This window comes from Sinocyclocheilus grahami, unplaced genomic scaffold (assembly GCF_001515645.1).
Source record: "Sinocyclocheilus grahami isolate Dianchi unplaced genomic scaffold, SAMN03320097.WGS_v1.1 scaffold2472.1, whole genome shotgun sequence".
Taxonomy (NCBI): Eukaryota; Metazoa; Chordata; class Actinopteri; order Cypriniformes; family Cyprinidae; genus Sinocyclocheilus; species Sinocyclocheilus grahami.
In genome coordinates this window covers 103,049-112,554 of record NW_015507651.1, presented here as the reverse complement: position 1 = coordinate 112,554, position 9,506 = coordinate 103,049, and the positions used below count along the sequence as shown (strand labels likewise).

Below are 9,506 nucleotides of genomic sequence, written 5' to 3'. Positions count from 1 at the left end.
AAAAATCTGCATGATTAGGGACTGCGGTTATGAGCAAACAATGAACAACGTCAAGTGTGATACAAGTAAGACTTTATTAACTACATAAACATTTAAACTAGTCTAACATGCACACACACACACGCATACAGTTGGTATAGGACCAGGATTAAATCTTAGGTAGTAAAGAGAAGAGAAATAAAGCATGAAGCTATGGGACCATTGGATATTCTGCAGATCTACAGCCTGAAGGAAACATCAGCTTCTTAGTTCAAACACACCTTTGTAAAAAGGTGCAAATGATACTTAATGTATCAATTAATAAGACTAAGTTTGATACTTGCACGTCTTGTCTGTCTGACAGAGAGTCCTGATGCAATCTGAAGGCTCAAGTTGATCTTTGCTGAAGTTGGCTGATGGAAAAGAACCAGTTTGAGTCAGATGATCTTGGTGAATGGAAAGTCAAGGCCCGATGCCTGGCGCGAACTTAGGGTGTCCATAGGAGCATTCTAGCTCACATCTTCTCAGAATCTAACAGAACCGCAGACTGAAGGCGGGTCACTGATGTGAGGCCTTTAAGGTCTGAGAAGATTCACGCCTCTCAAGATGGGCTTGTCCAATGAGAAAGGCTGAAATCCCAAGCGGGAGGTTGCAATTACTGGAGGGTTTTACGATCCTTTGTGTGAGGGCATGGTAATTTGCTAATTTAATTCGCTTGGGTGTTGATGCACAAACAAGTAAAGATTATTAGAACACTAATATGTTGCATAGGTATCAGCATGTAATATGCACTCTCGTTTAGATCATCAGAAGACAAATTCATAGATAGTGGTTCTATCATAAGCCTGCATAAAACAGTATACAATATAAAAGGCAATATACAAGGACAGTAACAACATACACAATGAACTGAAGTATATGTGTGTTCATTCAAAGAAAGGTTTTCCTATGAATTAATTAGAGAACAGTCCATTTCTCTGGGCATTGTGTGTCTGTCTTATGAGGAAAATGAGTGAGTTTCTCTGCCCGCATTCCTTTGGGCAATAAAACCAGTGATATCAGCATTGGTTGCCATGGAACCAGAGGCCTTTTCTGCCTTTCGGAGGTGTTAGATGCATTTCAGGGGAAGGGTCCATAGACCCTCGTAATTGGATTGGTTCCTGTCTTGCAGGTTCCTCTTCAGGAACTCGAGCTGCGTTGGAAAACGGTTCGGGAACGTTTTCTGTGACCACGCTCTGAATCTTATGTGAAATCAGTCCAATAGCTGAGCGGGACGTCACGGGCAGGTGACGTCATGACCAGGAAGCTATAAAAGCACGATGTCAGCTTTCTGTCATTCAGCGAAGCGCTCTGTGTGTGTCAGTCATATTTATTGTTGTCTGTCAATTGTGAAAAGGTTAATAAGCTCCAGCTATGTCTAAAGCTCATGCAAGACAAAGCATTCAAAGGGCGAGAGCAAGCGTTACAGGTTGTGTGTTCCTCCCTGCCCACGTTAAATTATGGGTGGAGATACACACAGCCTGTGCGTGGTTTGTTTGGGAGCGAAGCACGCAGAGTCGGCTCTCGAGGGGGCCGGCTGCCCACATTGCGAGCATCTCTCACTGCGTACGCTTCGCTTCCGGAGGGCTCTCTTTGAGGAGGAAGCCTTCGCCAGCGTTCCTCGTTCCTTCCGTCGAGGCAGAGCGGCGGCTGCATTCGAGGGTTTCGCAATTGGATCTGGCTGAGGGAATGGAGGCGGGCGAGGCCCTCTATCCTTCCTCACACACCAGATCCCGCCCCAGTATAAGGAGCTAGTGGAGGTGCTTACTCCGCGTTGCCAAATTAAAGATCGATTGGCCCGCAGAGAAGCAGGCTGAGCCGCAGCGAAGCAAGTTAGATTAGCTTCCTGCGTGCGAGGCCACCACCTCCATGCCGGAGCCTGCCATTTTTCCCCGACCTTCACACTGAGGTGTCGAGGTCGTGGGTCAGGCCTTTTTCAGCCCGTCTCTTCATCCCTGCCTCAGATTATTACGGTAATGTGGCGGGGCTGACTGAGCGTGGCTATAGGGCGATGCCCCGGGTTGAACAGACGCTAGCTAGCTATCTGTCCCCAGGCATGGCATCATCCTTAAAGGCTCCAGCACTGCCCTCCAAGCTGCTGCGTACAACATCAGCGCTGGTGGGCAAGGGGTACAAGGCAGCAGGTCAGGCGTGTCTGCACACAATGTTGGTGTTACAGGCATACCAGGCAGACCTGCTTAAAGAACTGGATGAGGGCGAGGAACTTAACTCTGATAACATCGCGGAGTTAAGAAGAAGCGCTGATCTCTGTCTCCGTGCCACCAAGGAGACCGCCCGCGCCATTGGGCGATCCATGGCAGCTATGGTGGCAGCAGAGAGACATCTGTGGTTGACCCTGTCTGATATGAAAGAGAAAGACAGGGTCTTCCTCCTCGACGCCCCGCTTGCGCCTTCTGGCCTGTTCGGCGACGGCGTCAATTCCGTCGTCGACAGGGACCAGGAGGCTCGTAAACAGGCGGCGGCATTTCAGCGCTTCCTCCCTCGCCACATCTCAGCTCTGGGGGCTGCTGGGCGGGATCAGTCCCCACCGCGTACCAGCTCCTCATATAGGGAGACTCAAAAACAGCCGGATCTGTGGACCATCCTTCAGGCTAAGAGGTCCTCGACCAAACGGTCCTGACTATTTGGGTGCAGGACTAGCGAGGGCAGGCCCTTCTGGGGAAGAAAGGTTCACACCGCATTACACAGTGCCCGTCTCCCCCCCAGTGTCATCGGGAGATTGTTCTGCCAACCCTGCCGGTGCTGCAGGGTGCAGCGGTCTCCAGTGAGCATATCTTTCAGTTACTGCCCGGCAACGTAGTGGCACTGAGAGGCTCGCGGCCTCTGCGGAGGTCCCCAGAGCAACTAGCCATTCTGGGCACACCAGAGATCAGTCTCGAGAGACTGATTCCCTTAGTAGATTATTTAGCAGTGAACCGCTCAGTCACAAATGTGTCTTAATGGGTCCTGCGGACTGTAGAGAGAGGCTACAGAATCCAGTTTGGTTCTCGTCCACCTCGATTCAACGGGGTCACCCCCACTCTAGTGGGTCCCGAGCAGGATCTGGTATTAGAACAAGAAGTAGTTACTCTCTTAAAGAAGGAGGCCAATCGAGGTGGTCCCTCCGCACGAGACAGACTCCGGGTTCTACTGTCGTTACTTCATTGTTACGAAGAAGGATGGGGGGTTGCGTCCTATTTTAGATCTGTGCCTATTGAACCGCTCAGTCATGCAACTGAAGTTCAGAATGCTCACATTCAAACAAGTCGTCTCTCAGATCAGGTCCGAGGACTGGTTTGTCACGATCGATCTAAAAGACGCATACTTCCATATCTCCATCCTTCCTCATCACAGGAAGTTCCTGAGGTTCGCTTTTGGGGGCAAAGCTTACCATTATCGTGTTCTTCCTTTCGGCCTTGCACTCTCACCCCGTACTTTCACGAAGTGTGTGGATGCCGCTCTGGCTCTGTTGCGACTCCAGGGCATCCGCATACTCAACTACATCGACGATTGGTTGATTTAAGCTCATTCAGAGCAGGTAACGGTTCAACATTGAGATGTCGTTCTCGCTCACATGAGAGAGTTGGGGTTAAGACTAAACGCCAAGAAGAGTGTGCTTTCTCCATTACAGAGGACCACCTATCTGAGCGTGGTGTGGGATTCGACCACGATGTAGGCACGTTTGTCCCCTGCTCGGATCGAGTCAATCCTCACTGCAGTCAAGAGAGTGAAGGCCAGTCACTCACTGTCAAGCAGTTTCAAAGACTGCTGGGTCTGATGGCAGCTGCGTCCAATGTGATTACTCTTGGTCTGCTGTACATAAGACCCCTACAGTGGTGGCTCAAGACCAGGGGGTTCTTCCCGAGGGGCGATGCCTACGTGCCTTAGACATGTGGAGGAAACCTTGGTTCTTGTCTCAGGGCCCGGTGCTGGGAGCTCCTTGTCGCCGCGTGACGCTAGCGATGGACAAGTGACAATTGACCGCACCCTCACCGGCTGGGGTGCGGTCATGAGTGGCCACCCTGCCCACGGCCTGTGGAGTGGTCGCCATCTGATGTGGCATATCAATTGTCTGGAGATGCTGGCCATGTTTCGAGCACTGTAACACTTTCTCCCAGACCTAAGAGGTCACCATGGGTTGGTGCGCACCGACAACACAGCGGTAGTCTCTTACATCAACCACCAGGGAGGTCTGCGTTCTCGCCCCTTGTACAAGTTGGGTACTCGCCCCTTGACCCTACCAGATCCTTGTGTGGTCCCAGGAGAAACTCCTCTCCCTGAGAGCAGTGCACATTCCTGGGCATCTCAGTGTGGGAGCAGACATCCTGTCGAGGCAGGGGGCGAGGTGGTGAAGCAGATATGGCCAGGCTCAGGTGGACCTGTTTGCGACTCAGATGACATCGCACTGTCCCCTTTGGTTCTCTCTGACTCATCCAGCTTCACTGGGGCTGGATGCCATGGTACAGACGTGACCGGACCTGATTTCCCTTCTCGACGGCTCTCCATGGGAGATTCCCGTCAGGAGGGACCTCCTCTCACAGTCGGAGCTGTGGAAGTTATGGGTGTGGCCCCTGAGGGGGCACAACTAGTAGATTCTGGTCTCTCAACTGAGGATGTTGAGACCATCCTCCAATCCAGAGCTCCCTCCACGAGGAAACTGTATGCCTTGAAGTGGAAACTTTTCACTTCCTGGTGTAGAGACCACCAGCTCAACACAGCTAACTGCCCAGTCGGTACAGTACTGGAGCTCCTGCAGGCCCGTTTCTCTTCAGGGTTAACCCACTCCACCATGAAGGTCTACGTGGCAGCCATTGTGGCCTACCACGCCCTCTCGGTGGCCAGTCAGTGGGAAGACACCCCCTGGTTACACGTTTCCTCCGCGGTGCGCAGAGGCTGAGGCCTCTTGTACGATCTCACATCCCCACATGGGACCTGGCAGTGGTGCTAGAAGCTCTCGGTAAGCCTCCATTCGAGCCTATTGAGGAGATTTCTGATCGCCACCTCACGATAAAGACTACCTTTCTTCTGACGATATTTTCCCTTAAGAGAGTTGGGGATTTGCAGGCCCCATCTGTGGCCCCTTCCTATCTTGATTTTGTGCCCAGTCTGGCCAAAGCGTTTCTGTACCCTCGAGTGGGGTATGTCCCTAAAGTCCCCTCATCTGCCTTCAGTCCTCCTCCCTTCAGGGCGCCAGACCAGCAGAAGCTTAATTGTATGTGTCCAGTGCGAGCACTGGACGCATACGTCCACAGAGCTGCCCTATGGAGGCCCTACAGAGCTGTCCTTTTTAGCAGGTGTTTCTATGCAGGACATCTGCAACGCAAGAGAGTTTCTCTCGTTGTGGCAGGCTTCCACACTAAGCAGAGATTTGAAAGTCTGGCGGCGTGGGCATTCTCGTTCCCGAAGCGTTTTCCAACACAGCTCGAGTTCCTGAAGTGGAACGACTCAGGTTACGTATGTAACCATGGTTCCTCGAGAGAACAAGATGCTGCGTCTCGGTGCCATACTTCCGGCATCCCTGCCAGCACTTGCTTCATTCCTGAAGCTGACGCCGGCTCCGCCACACATGCTTTTATAGCTTCCTGGTCATGACGTCACCCGCCCGTGATGTCCCGCTCAGCTATTGGACTGATTTCACATGTGATTCAGAGTAATTTCACAGAAGGCATTCCCGAAGCATTTTCCGACGCAGCGTCTCATTCCTCGAGGAACCATGGTTACATACGTAACCTGAGACAATTTCTCACAGATTACTAAGTCCTTCTCCATCAGCTCTCCACAATATCAGCCCTTCCAAAAGCTTCCACATCTCTCTCTCTCTCTTGTGTGGCACTTCTGCTCTCAGTCCTTTACTGCCAACTTCCTGTCTTAGCATGTCTACTTTATATATATACTGTATATATATATTCTTAATGAAAATAATAATTGTCTAAAATTATAATTGTTAACCATTTTAATTGGTCATGCATTTAGTCACAATAGAAGCAAACAATGATTACAGAATAATAATCGTAAAATATTGAAATGTTGTTCTTAATAATTTTTTGCCTATTTGTTTGTTAAAGGGAAGAAAATAATATATTTTCATCTGGAGCCTCGAAACTCCTGGTTTGTAAAATATTATTTGGCATCTCATGACATTTTTTGTAAACAAATTCTCTTTTTATTTTTGAATATTAGACAATGTTTTTTAAAGGGGTTTTATATTGCATATTTCTTAGTTACATATTTGTTTCCATGTACCCATTAATTACGACAAACTAAATAGAGAGAGTGCTGTTCTGGGCACTATGTTTGTATTGGAAAAGTCTGACATATTGGGAAATTTGTAAAAAAAAAAATTATTATTGTTTTATTTAAATTTTTTATATTCCTGTAGTTCAACTGGCAGAGCTAAGAATGGCAAGTTTGTAGGGTCCATTTCCAGGAAACATAAAAGTGATTAATTGTATACTTTTAATACACTATAAATACACTGTAAATGTTACAGAAGCAAAATTGAGTAGTAGAAAAATATTGTAGAAAAATATAGGTTTGTATATTGAGGTGTTTTTATTTTGTAAGCAAATGAAAGATTTTGACATTTATTACTTATTTTTCACATAGTATATACACACTTTTGAGTTTAAATATTGTACATTAATATAAGTGTAAACCATGTATATGATGGGAACCATTATGCCCTTGTTTGAAAAAAACAAAAAACACTCTAATCAACAATCAGAATCAGAATGAGTTTTATTGCCAGGTATGTTTACACATACGAGGAATTTGTTTTCATGACAGAAGCTCCACAGTGTAACAGAATGACAGTGACAGAACAAAAACACAGATAATAAAAAATAGAAAAATAGAACAAGTAAATAAGGAATAAAAATATACAAATCGACAATTGTATAACCACATGATGCAATCTGTTGTTGCAGTTTTATACTATGTGGAGACAAATAAATCTTTAACTGATTATCTGTCCACAAGAACCCGGAAGATCCTGTCATAGATGACCATATATGGACAAGTAAGTGTGATGCCTCTGCTCAACTGGGTTGCCATTGGCTTTGAAGTTCTCTTGGCACTCGCAGATTTCGCTGTGATTGTACTATCTTTTAACCCAAATTAAAAAATGCTTAATGTTGCAAAGTACGCTTTGCTGTTATTATTATGTCAGTAATACCTTTAGTTAACAATGCAGTGTTGCTATGTCGTGAGAAATTACCATTTTCCCGAGATCGCAACCCTAAACCTGAGCATAACTTCATTAAACTACAAATACCAGCACTGCATTCTATTGTTAGAATGGCAGAGGCTTATGGGTAATGTAGTTTAAAATGTTTAATAATAAAATGGTAAAAAATACAACCTTTTTTTAATAAAGGTATGTAGGATTCCGGCCTTCAAGATATTGAAACCCTTGAATCTATAAACAGACACAAACGAACATTGAATCTCTACATTCCACTGGGAAAACTAAAGGTTTTTCTCCCCAGCCATCTGCAGTCATAAAACTACGTACAGGGTCAGCTCAGGGTCTCAGCAGTTCCTGTCTCTCTCTGCTTATCTTTACAAGAAACAACAAGAACTGATCCTACCCCATCTGGATTCATTTAAGCAACAGAACGTCAGTAGGTTTCGTGACTGGCTTCAGCATAAATAAACCATCTAATGGACCACGGAACAAAGAGCCTGGTATCTAGACAGAATTCCAGTGACAGACACTCCCGGACCTCAGGACCGTTAACACATAAATTGCTAAATCTGATCAACAGAAAGTGGCAGATTAAGAACTCTCTCTGTCCAGGAGAAGCTTGGCAGACTCTCATGCTCTGACACGAGAATGACCTCCAGACATCTCCACTTTTCCCCCTTTGCATTCCAAAAAAAGGACGCACCCTTTTCTCTCTCCTCGGTCAGACAAAGGGACACGAAACTTACAACAGACAATTTCAACAGATAATAATTTATGCGCATAACAGGGCAACCAGATTCACAAATAATATGTTGTATGTCTTATATATATGCTTGACGTGTTTCATGTAATCGGTGCAAATTTAATCAGTGTTTTATTACCCTTTTTAGGAAATAAGGATATTAAAATGTGTGTAATGTGTGAAGTTTAGTATCGAATGGAAACTCGATTGCAGAATAGTGAAATAAGTGAAAAGCTGTTATTTCAAACAATATGTGTTGAACGACACTATATAGGAGTATTAACAAAACCTGCAAATCTTAATGTCTCCACATAATAATAACCAGTAACGGGGTTCCCCCAAAGACATCCAGGAAGCCCGCGTCAGCGACGAAATCACCTCAGCTTTCAGCTGTCAACTAAGCAAAACGCAAGTACAAACAAAATCTTCGATCTGCTGAACTGGTGAATTTAGATAAGTTCTCTCAGGTGAACCTACATCACTTGTGAAAACGAGGTAGAACTATGAAACTCCGTCAACTCACATCCTAAGAACCTGTACATGTGTGTGTGTATTTTTGTGTGTATTAGTTTAGTTTTATGTAATCTAGAATAGCCAATAAAATCCATGTTTCATTGATAAATAATCAATTGTCTGGTGTCATATAATTTCAAGGTTAAAACTTTGCCAAGATCAACGTTACCTCTCTCTTAAGAGCTGACAAATTATCATAAGTGTGTTGACCGTGGCCAGGAAAACACATATTTAATTTGTTAAAATATACTGAGAATCACCGACTCGCTGGACGACCCTTGATTTAAAGTGTAAACTATCAAATTTAGAATCAGTTTGAATCAGGTTGAATTAGTCTCTTCAGATCCTAGTCCTCTAAAACCTGAATTAATAATAATTAATTCCCTTACAACTGAGTTAAAATTCCTTACATCTGGTGGAGACAAATAAGCTGGCAAGATTTGACTGAAAAGTTAATGATACCAAGATAATATTATGAATTTGGTCTATTTTTATCCGGAAAAATAGAGTAAAAGATAGAAAAACTGAATTTGTTGTGTTATTTGGTTATGTTATTTTAGCACGGAAGAGTGTGTTGTTTGAATATGAAACTTGAGTTGTTCTTTAAAGAATTGAACTGCAGAAAAAAATTTTCATTTTGTCCAACGAGACAAAATAAGTCGCGTCAGAGCGCACAAGAAAGAAACGGGCGTTTTTCCCCATTTACTTTCTGTAAAAGGGCCTTCAGAGTGTGATTTGTATAAGTGCATTTTCCACTTCCAAATGCAGCTCTGCTATTATCTCCCCGGTTTGAGGAAATCAGAGTTGCTAACTGATAGTCCGCTGCCATTTAATTCACTAGAAACTAGTGGACTTGAAACGCGGTACTCAGAGAGTGTCCGAACGATATTTACTTTGGGAGAATTATGAAAGCTTGATCAAGTGAAATGTGGTTAAATCCACATGTGTTTTGTCTGTATAAATAGACATGTGCTGATATCCGCCGAAGATATCATTGACAGTTATTGTATTAATTGCAGTAAATCTGTACATTAATTCACCTCACTC

The 9,506-nt window shown here is 45.0% G+C and overlaps 1 long non-coding RNA gene across 1 annotated transcript in view; it reads left to right on the top strand.

Moving 5' to 3' along the window:
• The window catches only part of LOC107575113 (uncharacterized), a 17,044-nt gene extending 7,907 nt beyond the window's left edge, over positions 1-9,137 (top strand). Inside the window, exons 3-4 of the long non-coding RNA XR_001607807.1 lie at positions 6,808-6,814; positions 9,128-9,137. This is a non-coding gene — a long non-coding RNA (uncharacterized lncRNA). The remainder of the gene's footprint in view (positions 1-6,807; positions 6,815-9,127) is intronic.
• The last annotated feature ends 369 nt before the right edge of the window (positions 9,138-9,506 follow it).